General features: G+C 40.2%; 1 protein-coding gene across 2 annotated transcripts in view; it reads left to right on the top strand.

The window, feature by feature from the left end:
- tenm3 (teneurin transmembrane protein 3) overlaps positions 1-14,684 on the top strand; it is a 366,938-nt gene that overhangs the window by 114,973 nt on the left and 237,281 nt on the right. The window lies entirely within an intron of this gene.

The raw sequence follows: 14,684 nt of genomic DNA on the forward strand, positions 1-14,684 counted from the left end.
GTGGGATTTTTGCACAGAAAAGTAAAGCTTTAAAGCTTTCCGCTTTTCTCTGTAAGCAGTCCTAGATACTTTGTGAGCTGCATGTGGTGCAAATCTGATCTAGGCAGTCAGAGGTCAAGATCTTTGGCCTCATGTTCATGTTCACCCTGCTTCTAAAATTTCTATGAATCACACTAGTACAGAAACCACCCCAGCCAGGCTGTCCGCAAGGGGGATAAAGGTGGTGGTGGGGGGGGGGCTGTAAAAGGGTGAAATGTGGCAAAATTGGCATACATGTTGCAAAAATGGTAAAGAAAGTCAGATAAGGGTTAAAAATTAGAATAAAGTGGTGGAAAGCAGCTAAAAGGTGGCAATAATGGGATAAAAGTGACAGAAAATTGCAAACAATGTGGTGAAATGTGGCAAAGTTGGCATACATGTTGAACAAAAAAATGGTAAAGAAAGTCAGATAAGGGTTAAAATTAGAATAAAGTGGTGGAAAGCAGCTAAAAGGTTGCAAAAATGGGTTAAAAGGGACATAAAATTGCAGAATGTGGTGAAATGTGGCAAGATTTTGCATACACGTTGCAAAAATGGGTAAAAAAAAAAAAAAACATCTGGTAAGGGTTAAAAATGAGAATGAAGTGGTAAAAAGCAGCTAAAAAGTTTGAAAAAATGTGTTAAAAATGACAGAGATTACAGAAGAAGTGGTAAAATGTAGCAACTATGGCACATGCATTGCAAAAATGGAAAAAGAAAGTCCGATAAGGGTTGAAAATGGGAATAAAGTGGTGAAAAGCAGCAAAAAAAGTGGCAGAAATCGGTCAAAAGTGACATAAATTACAGAAAAATATGGTGAAATGTAGCAAAAATGGCATACATGTTGCAAAAAGGGGCAACGAAAATCAGACAAGGGTTGAAAATGTGAATACAGTGGGGAAAAGTTGCCAAAATGTGGCAACAATGGGTAAAATTGGCCTAAATTAATGGCTGAAATAAAATAAAAATGTGGATGGCACATTCAGTGGGTTGTTCAGGGGCCCAATCAGTTCTTTGCGTGCTTCTGATCCCAGCTCTTCCTCTTCACCCACCACTGTACGCTTCACATTTGTGTCCTTCGGTGAGTCATATGACCTTTAGGTGGTCACTCTGGTTACTGATGGAGCAACAGTGGATATGACAGGAGGGATGCAAACACTGTTTCTGCTGTAAGAAAAGCTGCCTAACTGAGAAACAGTCATTGTGTTGCACACTTTTAACCAATGACAGCATTTGTACATCAGTTAACAAACTTTCACATTAAACTTGAATGCTCTGGGTCCCTGTTATGATGGAGAACAAATTCTTTGAGGTAAATATTTCAGATGCGGCTTTCCCTTTCTTTTTTTTAAACTAAAACTTGTCCCCGTGTAGCTTAATGATTCCTTTAATTACATGTAGTGAAATCCCTTCCCAGGGCTGCTGTGTCTAAGAGGATTACCGTGATGCTAACGCTGTCGCTAAAGCGGTCTCAGAGGACTAACTGTCGCTTCTGTCCGACCTGTTGTTGTAGAAACACGTCTCCCTCTCACGCGCTCCCTCCCTCCTTACTCCACTTTGCTGCATCCCATTATATTTTCATTTCATGCTCTCTCTTCCTTTCACTTACCCTTAATGCTTTCACGTGTCACTTTTTGTTTCTTTCTCTGGGACCTCGCTCGTCCTTGTTCCCACCCCTTCTCTTTAAAAGGTGATGTGCATTGTCAGATGCAGCAGCCATGAAAACTTCAATTTTACAGAGCAGGAACTCAGGAGCAGGAGTTACTGAGGGGGAAAGAGCACTACCATAACATTCAGACAGGCACATACACAGATAACTACACATGAGGCCCTTTATTTACTCTATTGTTATTAAAGCCACTGGACCGCAGCTTCAATCTTCACGTTCACATTTTTGTTCCTAAATTAAACCCTTACTTTGAGATTTCATTATTAGGGGCTGTTGGTTTAGCTCAGCTGGAGGAGACGGCATCACATGCACAGAAGCTACAGTCCTTATCACAGGGGTCGCAGGTTTGAACCCTGATACCCCTGATGTTCTTTGGTGCATGTCACCCCCTGCTCTCTACCCCCATATTTCCCTTCTCACTGTTCAATTAAGGCTTAAAAGCTGAAAAAATCCTTACAAAAGTAATGCATAGGACAGGGCAGCTGAAGAAGGGAGGATTGGGATTTGAACCTGCAATGAAGCTACTGTCAAAGACATGATCCTGGATATTTCAGCACCATGCTCTTGCAGCTGACCTAAACTGTCCCCAAGGGATTTTCAGCTGCCTTTTAACCATATCTTAACTGTAAAAACTCAACTGTTATCAAGTGTATTCCCCTAATTCCTGGGCGGAGTCAACCAGAGAAAATCTTGTTTGAAATGCTAATCTTGTGAAGCAGTATTTCATGTCTGTCATCAGGCAAGTCCGTCTCACAAAGCTCCAACCTGAAACGATTGTGCAAGATCTAACCAATCCACATCATTTGAGGAGAATAAGGCGGGAGCTTTGGGTGGGATTTTGTTGGCCTGGAAGCTGGTAGCAATGGCTACCGCCACTGAGCGACTAGCTCGGATGTAGCTACTGGGCCACCTTTCTCTGTTAAAACAAGAGTTAAGAGCCATTCTGAAAGCTTCTCTTGACAGGTAAGATTTTTCACTTGTCTCTAGAACTGTTTTGGCATGAGTTTGTCAGATTTGAGTGCTGGTGGAGCAATTAACTGGGATGTATCTGTAGTATAGCAGCAGTTTTATCAGAACTGGGCTTTATTTAACCTTAGAATATTCCTAAGTGTCTGGCTAAATGCTAATTTAAATTTAGTTTAGCCAACTATGCTAAAGAGGAAAAAATCCTTAGTAAACAGTCAAGTTCCTCACAGGGTCACTGTGTCAGCAGGTTTCATGTTAGCCTGATGTTCCCTCTACAGTGTGGCTAACATGAACAGCTAGTGTCACCAGCCTTCATTCCTTTTTGCAGATTAATATCCAGCTCTGATTTGTGGCCTCTTTTCAATTTGGTTCAGTCGTTACACGTGAGTTCAACCCTTTGACAGCCTACATACCACTTTATTTCCATTTACTACTTAAAAAACTGTCATACTGATTGGCTCATAATGATTGTGACTGACAGAATGTACGCCCAATCACCTTCCAAAAGTTGTTTGAAAATCCTGCCCTTCACAAACGCTTTCCTTGAGAGGTTCCCCAAATGATTGGGAAATAAATCCAGATTGCTCTTCTTTTGATAAAGAAATGTCTCGCTCTGATCAAACTGCTGCTATAGCTATGTCCAAGTAAAGCCGGTCACACAGTAACTACCCTGAAAACCGCCTCCCTGCCAGAGGATTCCCCCGAAATGCCGAGCGTTTTTTAAAGCGGCTGCTGCCGCCGTGGTACTAGGTGGCAATGATGTAGAGGTGCTTCGGTGAACGTCACAGCAGAGCCCAGCCACAAGTCCATCACAATCCCCCCCTCCCCAAAAACACATAGAATACCTCACAATGTCTGTATATTAACATGTATAATGTACTATAAAACGAAGGGAAAAATATGGTTCTGTCATCAAAATAATTCCCTCTAGAAAATACGTTTCAATGGTTGGTTCCACAGTTTTTCTTCTGGTTGTCTTTGTACGACGGTAGAGCTCAGGATATTCCGATATCAACATTATGAGCTCCTCCATTGTTTGCTATGACCCACAAAGCCTGCTATTTCCGGGTTCTCACCCTCCTTCAATGTGATTGGCTGCTGCCAGGTGGCTGCTGCCAGAAAGTTCAACACGCTGAACTCCCAGCGGCAGGGCAAAATCTGTGTGCGTTCACGTGGGCGGCAACCGCTTCCGGGTCCTACTGCCGCGGTTAAAATCGCTTCCCGTCTGCTGCCCTTCCCTCATTAAAATAACTGGAGGCGGTGAGTTGCCGCGCGGCGGTGTGAAAAGGGCTTTAATCACTTCATCGGTTTCCATTGTTTACAGGCTTGCTGTTAAACTTTATACTGGCCTTACCCACCATACTCTTCTCCCTACGTGACTCTGATTGGTCTAGTTATTCCTTGACCCAACTGTGGTTCCAGTTTGAAGGTTCAGGAAATGGATCAGCCTGCTGACAGGCCAATCCATTGGCTTTGGAAGGTTACTGGACATGACTGCAAAGTACAAAACTGCATGCATCAAGAGACTTGTATGCTTTGAATTCTTCTTTCGTGTAGATGCTGGGTTCGGTCCATTCACTTTAACTTTGTTGGGCTGTTGGATGGTTTACCTGAGAAGTTCACAGTGAGCAGGACACAGCCTTTTGCTAAAAGTTAGCTTGTAAGACAACTTGCCTTCTGCAGGCGAGTTTTCAAATAATTGTTGGAGGCACCAGTAGCTCAGTCTGTTGAGGCTAATATGAACCAAAGTGTGGAAACTGGCTCAGTAACTGGAGACATGCCAGATCACTTGCCCTTAAAAAAAACCCTGAATCTCCAACTGCTTGGTTTCCTTTGAGAAGGTGAGGGGGCCTGGATGGTCCAGAATGTGAATTTGATTTGAATTAAACATAAGCCAGTGTTGCTTACTCTCTGATACCAGTGCAGCTCAACAAGTCATCTCTGTGTACAAAAACAAAAAGGGTCTATTAATTCATCGTTTGACTTGTTGACACCACTGCTGCAGCATTTTTATCGCTGGAAACTTTGTGAAGAAAAGGAAAAAAATCCTCGCGGAGCCTTTTAAGAAAGACTGATTCTGTCCAAATACAAAGCTCTGAGAGAAAATGAGAAAATGTTGGAAGTATACATGGTCAGCAAAGGTTGTGTTTTCTGCAGAGAGAACTGGAGCTGAGATTGTACCTATTTGCTTTTTTTTTGTCGACAGTGAGTTCTAGCCCGGGGGCTGTTATGCTTTTTGTGCTTGGAAACACCATCAGCAGCTTTGCCTCTTTCTCTCCTTCACTCTCTTACTAGCTGTTGTGGCCCTGCATGTAAAGTACGGATGAAACCATCCGTTTAATTTCATTTATAAAACATTTGTTATATGAAGACATTTTGGGGAAAGGGCGAGAGTCATTAAAGTGGCCCAAAACTCTTGCAGACTGAACAAATTCATGGTGCTTTTGGTAATCATTCCTGCTAGGTTGGGTTCTAATTTGTGGGAACAAAAAACATGGTAATTGATGCAAGTGCTGAAAACACATACATCATGACAAAAAATAACTTCATTGTAGTTGAAACTGGGAGAATTTAGTGTCCTATGGATAGCTGTCAAGTCCTATTAAGGATAGGGGATCCTAAGTGTTTAGACTCAAATTTAGCAAAGGAAGGCTGCAGATGCAATGCATTCTTGTACATGCAAACAATGTAAGCATCGCTGCACAACCTCTGCTTTCTATGCATGACGAGAGGGTAAAACTTAGTCAAGATTGATTTGAAATCAATGTAAAAATGCAACAGGATTTCATTCCTTGTTTGGTTTCAGCTCAACCAGCTGCTCATGTAAAACCAGTCTGCTCTGCTTTATTCCCCTCAGCCTTGCTTGATGTCTGCAACCTGATGTGGAGAGACACATCTGTGTGAAGCTCACCTGTAGATGACCTGAGAGCCGGCCGAACTCTAAACAGAGGATCAGAGCTGCTCTCCTCATGTTAGATTCACACATGATACCGGGGTTTAATCATCGAAGGCTTAACAGTTCATCCAGTTTACAGTGAAGGTTTTTAAGGATCTCATGGCTCAGTGGGAGTCTCCTCAGAGTTCACTCCTGTGTTTTATTGCTCTTTTTTCAAAGCTTAGTTGCACTTTTCATCATGATTTTTTTATTGATGCGTATAAAACAGCTCAATTCTGCAGTAAGGGTTTACTATAACTACTGTCAAATGCCTCCACGAGGTAAACTGTCAGTGAAAGCACAATGGAGAGTCAAGGAATGGTGCTGGTTGGTGTTTGTTGTAGTGTGATCTTATTTCTGTAACCATTTGAGCCTGCATGGAGCTACCAGTGAGCTGTGTCCCAAAGAGCACACTAAGCATATATTTTCAGCCAGCCTAATCATATTTCAGCTAGTAAGTTCTTGGTAATGCCTTCAAGGCCTGCGACCAGATAACTGACCGTGTCCTAATAGGATGCAAGCATCAGACTTGGCTTGCATTGCACAGCTCACTGATCACACTGGATCAGTTAAATATTTGATTTTTTGCCTTATGCATTCCAGTTTCTCCTTGTAGAAATATGACATCTAGTGCTTTTATGCTGAAGAGGACAAACAGATATGTGGTGCTCTGTATTGATGAGCATGTGTCAGCTTTGAGCTGAATAACTTTTGTCTCTGTGTTGACACAAGCCAGAGCATGATACATTTTAATATGGATATGAATATTATTCAAGCACAGCTATCTCCACTTTGTAAAACAAGCTAACAAGCTCTACAGAGCCAGGACAATGAAAGAAAGCAAGGAAATATTCCATCCAAAATTTATTATGCTTTCCTATGTACCTGTTTCCTTGTTCTTTGCTCATCTTAATGCGAGCGGCAGAGAGGAAAATTGGAACAGGGCGATGGGGGGATGTTAACACGTATGTGGCAGCTTCGTGCTGCATCGCTCGCATGCTGTTGGGAAACTGCAAGATAAATCAACTTAATCAAGATGATTTTGTGTTATTCCTTCTGCTATCAGGTTATTGAACCGACTCATTTCAACTGACTCTCATCTTTTAGTCTATTGTTATTATTTATGCATTTATTTTATGTTACTGTTGAATGTTGGTTATTGTGGACATGGTTGAGCTGTGAATGAATTGTCCTCCTAGGATCAATATCTGAGGTGAATACATGTTGAATTTAACATACCAAACTGGGATAAACTCATGTAAACATTTTTTCCAGCACCAAAAACAACTGAAATCATGTGACCACTGAAATCATTATAGCACCACCTAGTCACACATTTTAGCTACCAGGCGTGTGCTACTGCATGCTACGAACACAAACAGAGGCTTTTTTTTTTGTTTTTTTTTATTGTAAGTCTGATCCACTTAAATTCTTCAATCTTTAGTCTGGTCTGTGTTTTTTGTTGTTGTTTTTTATAAAAAGGACAGAAATGTTGGAAAAGGACACACAGAGTGGCATTTGAGTGAAATTTATTTTTTTTATATTAGGTACAGATGGTGCCAAATGTGCCCAAAATTGACCACTTTGGCACAGTTTGAAGATTTCACCTCAATACTCTGGACTTAAACCTCACTAATTTTGCTCAGGATTGCTTTAGTTGGCACAGATGTTGTTCTATGGTTTGCTCAGGATTTGAAGCTGCAACTGCACAGCAGCACAGGGGTTAGTGCTGTTGCCTCACAGCCAGAAGGTCCATGATTTGGTTCCTAGTCAGGGCCTTTCTGCGAAGTTTGCATGCTTCCAGTGCATGCATGGGTACTCCGGCTTCCTCGTGCTCGTATCGTTAACTGGTGACTCTAAATTGGCCATAGGTGTGAGTGTGAGTGTGCCTGGTTGTCTGTCTCTTTATGTCAGCCCTGTGATTGACTGGTGACCAGTCCAGGGTGTACCTCGCCCAATGACAGCTGGGATAGGCTCCAGCCCCCCTGCAACCCCCAAAGGGACTAGCAGTATAGAAAATGGATGGATAGAACTGCATCATTCATAAGGGAGGGGTGGAAATAACACCTGCACATCTGGATTCCTTTTAATATGATGTGTACGTTGATTGATCAAACTGGAGTTGCAGAGATATACTCTGATAATCATGAACATGAGACCCAAAATAAAGGCCAGTTCAGTCAGGAACACTCTTGTCATACATTTTACCATCGTATTACAAAATAGATATACAGCTTTACTTTGTAAAGAAAGCTCTGTTTTAAAGATGCTCCCTGTGTTAGTCAAGCAGCAGGCTTTGACCTTCCATGGAGCACATAGCTAGAACCCCTGATATGCATGAAAATAATAATTGCAATGTGTACTGAATACAATGAAATTACTTCAGAAGCAATGAATCCATAGTAGCATGGATCTCAATATGAGGGTGCAGCAAGCTTTATGCTGTGAAGGAGGAGGCTGGGGTTGAGGAGGGGAAGTCCTGCCAGCAGCAGCATGGTGGTGCATCAGTATAAATGCAAGCAGGGATTAGTGAAAATTGTGTCATGTTTAAATGGACCACTGTGTTTAGAGAAAGAGTTGTGGTAGCTGGGAGGTGATAATTGGGATCACCTGATCCCAGCTGGGTATATGATTACTGTATCCTGCATGAACTGCCATTAAGCTTCATTTCTTGTCAGGTTTATGGTGTACATAGGTGACTTTTTGCGATAAACTTTGAATTACAGAGCCAGTTGATTGTATTGGAGTCAAATTGCTGCAACCTTTGACCTCTACAATCTGATTAGTTCACCTTCAAGTCTGAGAGATTTGCTCACTGTGCATTCTTGAAATATTGAGAACACAAGATTTAAGGTCACAGTGATCTTGACCTCTGACATCCACATCTCACTGGTTCATCCTTGAGTCAGAGAAGACAATCAGAGTGGGCGTTTGTGAAAAGTTTAAGAAGAATCCCTGCCATCATTCTTATCCTATTGGGAGATCTGGCCAAGTTTAACCAGGACTAGCCAATCAAAAGCTGTTTCTAGAGGGGTCTTTCTCTCTGGTCAAACAGACCAATCAGAGAGGAAACAAAGGGTCAGTTGAGCTTCTCTCATTTTCTTCTGATCTTTTAATGGACTACATTTATATTTGTTTGTACTGCTTGTGTTAATTCATTAATGCTCTGTGCACATAGAGAGGAAACCTCTGCGTTCTGTTTCTCTTCGTTTTTGTTGTCTCAGTCTAATTAAGACCTCCTCTTGTTTTCAGAAATAACATCATTACAGATTTTAGTGACTCAGAGCTGCAGTAATTTTATTTGCATTACAAATCTGTCCTCTTGCACAGGTGTTTGACCTCCTGAAACAGTAAACAGACAGACGGCTCACTCGCTCACTAATCTGGCTCTGGCTCCAAACATCTGCAGTTAAATAACACAGGCCTGCTCAGTGTTGCCATGATACACTAATCCTGTCCCGGTGGAGCTATCCCACCTACAAAATATCTCTGTTTTTAGATTCTTTTCCCTGCTGCGGGTCAGCGAGCAGAGAAAGGGGTGTGGGGGGGTTCACTCCACCTCTGTGCCCCACTGAGGCAGCCTGTGACCGGGCACAGAGACCTGGCTCGTTCCCCTCTCCTCACCGGGAGTCTGGAGGTGGAATGAGTTTTCACGCTTCACAAATCACAAATCTTAACTCGTCCACTGACCTCGTTCACTTTGTCGATGAAGCTTTTACTTTTCCCAAGATCTATTGTCTCTTCCTTTTTTTCCTCTCTCCCCCTCTTTTTTCAGTTTTCTGTTCGACTTTTTTTCTCCCTGCCTCACCTCTTCTCTCTCTTTCAGTCGGTACTGTCCTCCTTCCACCTTGTCCAAACTCCTCAGATCATTGTTGTTGCTTCTGAAACTTTTAATTGACTCTGTGTGACACCTCCTGTTCCCGCTGTATCCTCTCTTCCTCTCTGAGTTTCCATCAACAGCAACATTTCAGACTCTGACCGGAGCTGCAATCAGACTCCTTTCTTGGCTTTTCATCTTTGAAATTGTGTTATATAGAATTTTTGCACTGAAATATCTAAAATAATCAAAACGTCTATTTTTCTTAACTGAATACTTTAATTGCCTCAGGTATCACCAATGCTTTCATAGCCAGATAATTCCTTAATTTTTACAGCTGTGAATGCATGTGTCTTATCACTGCAGCTGCCATGAAATACTTTTATAAAATGATCTTTATCATGTTAAAACATGAGCTTATCTGGTGCAAAAACAACTGAATGTGGAGAGAAGTCAGAGAGGGAGGTATTAAATGAATAAATATGGCGCATTTGATGTTTTAAATCATATTCTAGCATGTACAAATGCCTGCATGATTAACGGGTTTTGTTTTTTGTTTTTTCCTGGTGGTTTTTCATTCTCTGTACCTCTTAGAGCAGGGCTGTCAAACTCAGTCACAGCAGGGGCTGGATTCTGGATTTAGGTCTAACCTGAGGGCCTAATAGGGTCAACATTTAACCATAACTGTCAACCTCATTTTCACCAGTAATAAAATATATTAAAAAAACCAACACTGATGATAAATCATTTGGAATTTCAAAGAAGTAAAAAAGTAAAAAGATAAAAATTCCAATTTATTAGTTCAAAAGATCAGAACACAATATGAAATAAAAAATGATGTTTTTAAAGAGCAAATATACAAGGAAAGTTGAAATCATAAGTTTGAAAGGTCAAAATTAGGGATCAGATTTGAAATCATGAGTTTAAGAGTCAAAATATGACTTACATTTTTAAATTGTGAGTCTGATAGTTCAAAATGTGGGATTAAAAACACAGAAATTAGGAGTTGAGAATGTCAAAATATGAGTTAGAATTCAAAATTATGACTTAAAAAGTTAAAATTATGATTTAAATTGAAAATTGGGAGTGGAAATGGTCAAAATATGATATAAAAAGTAAAAATTGTGAATTTAAAATGTCAAAATATATGAAAAAAATTGAAATCATGTGTTTAAAAGTCAAAATATGGGACCACAAAGTCTGAGTAAGGAGTGGAAAAGGTCAAAATATGACTTAAAATTTAAAATTGGGAATCTAAAAGATAAAAATGTGACATATAAAGTCCAAATTATGAGTTGAAAAGGTGAAAGCATAAAATGAGAGTCAAAATCATAAGTTTGAGTCGTAACCTTGAGATACAAAATTGAAAATATGAAATAATCACAAATTATTTTTTCCCCCCACATTCTTGACTTTTTATGAAATTTTGCTTACTCTTTACTTTTTCAGATTTTAATGGCTTAACAAGGATGTTTTGAATCATCAAGTTGAGGTCAACATTTTTACACTGCAGGAAAGCTGCAGACCTCATACTGGTGGGCCAGTTATAATACAAATATAATATGATCTTATGGGCCGGATTTGGCCTTGAGTTTGACACCTGTGTCTTAGAGCAAGAACGAGGTTCCTATCGGCCTGTTTATACCTTGCATTGACATTTATTTATTTTGGATACCAAGGCTGGATAGACCAGAGTGCAGGGGTCATCGACCCCGTTTTCATGAGGGATAGCTTTTTCTTGACCGATGCTGTGGGGGCCGGACATTGAAATAAACTGAAATAGAATCAATGATTCCGTCAAATTAACTGATTCTTGTTAAATATTACTTTGTTCCAAAATTAATGGAACATTAAACATTTAACAGTGACTTCAGACCCTGTCACCTATGCTGCAGCCAGCCACAAGGGGGCGATTGAAGTATTTTAGCTACATATCTCTAGAGCTATCATGATTTCTGTCACTGAGTTTAATGCTAATATGCTGATTCGGTAAAAACACATGATAGACACTGATCATCTGTGAAGATTCTCAGAGAGGGAAATTGCACTCTGAAAGAGCCTTATGTGGAACTGCAGCTTTAATCAAGAAAACAATGATAACAATGCTGACCATGCTAACTTACAGAAACACTAGTCTACTTCTTGTCTGATAAGCCAGTAGGTTAATGGTTTTTATAAACTTTAAGGAAAAATTTCAACAAAAGCATGCCATATTTTGGTAAATTTTCTGAATTTGATCATCTTCTGGGGTGCGAATGGAAAGCTGTGGGGGGCCGGATGTGGCCCTAGTGTGTACTAAAGACAGTTTGATATCCGATTGCTCCCCTGCAAATTCCACATACTCCGTAGGGCTGGGCAGTTAATTGCAAATGAGATTAAATCGCAATATGGCCTGCTGCAATTTTCAAATCACAGAAGGTGGAATATTTCTTTAACCTGAAATTTGTGTCAAAATACCAGTTTAAGACTTTTTTGCTGCAGAAATGTTATGTATTAAATATCATGCAATCATTCTAGTGGCATATTTTTAGAATAGTGTATCATAAAAATCACATTGTCTTCATTTTTGTATGTTTTTCTTTTGAATATGTGAATTACATAAAAATGATATTTTCCTTTAATACAACAGGTCATATCCAATTTGTAAAATGAGTTGAAATCATCCCAATCAGATGCTTTTTCCAAACTGTTCAGCCCTAGTTTGATCTAATATTGTGTTGGTTATAATGTAGAATGAATTATTGCTTGTTTTTTTGGAAAATACATGATTGAATATTAAAGCACAATATTGGATAAGAAAATTGCAATTAGATTATTTTCCCAAATTGTTCAGCCCTAACACTCCATACTGCAGTATTCTGTGCAAGATGCAGTTTTGCCCCGACCATCAGTGAAGACCTTTGCCCACTGGCTGTGTTTCTGAAGTGATGTGCAGCCCTGAGCAGCTGGGGACAAGAGATCACAAGATCACAGGAGAACTACGAGTTCATGTGATAACGACCCAAGTCTTAAACTGAGTTGTCATTTCAGTCTAGTCAGCGGGTAAATATACTAAATATTATATCACTGCCTTTTTTAAAAGCATGTTGATGACATAATGAGGGAAATAGAGGTGGAACTAGCCTCTTGGATTATGACTAATTTGCCCCAATCATTTCTATTGCTAGCAGTGTGGTGTCCTAGTCATGAGTGAGACAGATGTAAGTGTATAAGCCTGAGAACTTTAGAAAGGATATGCCGGCTGGGCAAGGGAGATTTAATTCACATTGTCACTGGAGATGTATTGTCAATGCAAAGTGTGGAGGCCACTAAGTGCACTCATTGCGGTATTTGTGTGCTCAAAATAGATGTTTTGAGGTACAACACTCCTTCACATTCCCCATCTTTTGTTATTGTTTGATTGATAACCCCCTAGTGGCAGAACTTACACAATGAGGCTTTGATTCCTTTTTCTTTTGGCATCATTTACTTCCACAATCATTGCATTTAAAAGCTTCTTTGAATAATTTTCTCTGAAGAATAATGCCTTTCTTTTTTCTAAGTCAACCATGACTCACTTCTCCAGACTTTATCAGAGACATATTGTGCTCCAATTGGATCTATATTTATATAAACATTTTTAAACATTCACCAGACAAAACATACCATTGTTATTGTTGCAGCCAACCGAAGAGTCTGGGAATTTAGCGTCCCTTTTTCGAAGCGTTTGACAAAATCTGAGTCGAGACAAAAGAACAAAAGGCTGGAAACAGTGACAGGAGAAATGTATAACTTTTGACATGCAGGAGAAAAAAAGGAGAAAATCAGTGATGCAGAGAGAGAATAAGTGCTGTGAAGGAGCAGAGAGAGCCATGGACGTATAGACGGAGACACAGAGTCATAGTGAGGCTTGTAATCGCTCTGCCTTTGACAAATAACCTCTTCCCTCTACGACAGCTCACCTCACTGCTCCACTGAGATGTCAATTTACTGAGCACACATCAGTCCATCTCACTGATGGAAAACTGTGTGTGAGAGAGAAAACTACACTCTCACATTCTTGTGTAAAATCCTCTCTGAGGGTTCAAACATTTGCTACGAAAACATTTGTCCCGCCGCACACAGAGAGCAGCTCCTGCAGGATCAGAGAACTTTTTTCTCTCTTCTTCCTCTATCTGAAATTTCATGTCAGCTTGTCTTATGGTATGTTTCTTCAAGTGACAACTCAAGCGCACAGAAAAGTCCCTCAGGGAGGTAATTAAGCAGTGAGAAGGAGTTCTGGGCCATCTGAATTTGGCACTGGTGTGCTGTGGTGAGCCCACGACCAAAGGCAGAGTCTCTACAGAGCGAGAGCAGCAGACATCACACATAGATAATCATCCTGACTTTGGGTAATGTTGATCCCAATGGGAAAAACTTTCTGCTTGACTGACATTTAAAGAGGAAGGCTGATAATCATTTGTGATTGTTGTCAGACACTTTAAGTGGAATACTTGCTTGGAAGACAAAGATGATCACAGAGAAATACTCCAAAGAGAAAGGTAAACGGTGGATTATTAAAAAAAATATGACAGGAATCGCATATGGCTAGAATGTGTAACGTCACAGTAGTGGCACAAAAACCCTTAAAGACAGATTCAAAAGTGGCTTCCAGTTGAAGAGCATGGCTAGATTGGTGTTTGTTTGTCATCCTTGTTTTGGGCTTTTACTAAAGATGAGCCAAGTTGTGAAAATTATTGTTGATGCTGGGCTTCAATCCCCAATATCCTCCTGAGATTTTTCCAAAGTTTGTTCTTTAGAAAGTTTCTTATAGAAACCTACGTGTAGGGATTCGTGGCACAATCTAAAACTGTTGACTTTTTCTCACCTGTGCTCTTGAGTTGATGAATGCCAGGTTAATGCAAGCTGGAAGTACGTACACATTTCTCCTGTTTGCATTGAGAGTCACCCTTTTTATGCCCATATAAGGGCGTGAGACTGCAAGGCCGTGTGCAAACACAGAAGGAACACTGGAATGAGAGGAGAAAAAAATGTAAATAAAATTTTTTAAAAATTAAATTAAATAAACTGTAAAGGCAATCACAATACTTGACAATATTTTGATAGTCCTAAAGGGGAGTTAGTGCTGCTGCAATGGGAAGATATTATATTTTAAGCACCAGTACAGCATTTTGAATATGCATGCATTTATTGGATGAAATCACCGGTTCACCGGTGATTTCAGCAGAAATGACATGCATCATGCTGTCATCAGAAAAGAAAGCATTCCAGATTTTTTGTTTCTTATTTAAAGTGAGTTT

This window comes from Cheilinus undulatus, linkage group 4 (genome assembly GCF_018320785.1).
Source record: "Cheilinus undulatus linkage group 4, ASM1832078v1, whole genome shotgun sequence".
Lineage (NCBI taxonomy): Eukaryota > Metazoa > Chordata > Actinopteri > Labriformes > Labridae > Cheilinus > Cheilinus undulatus.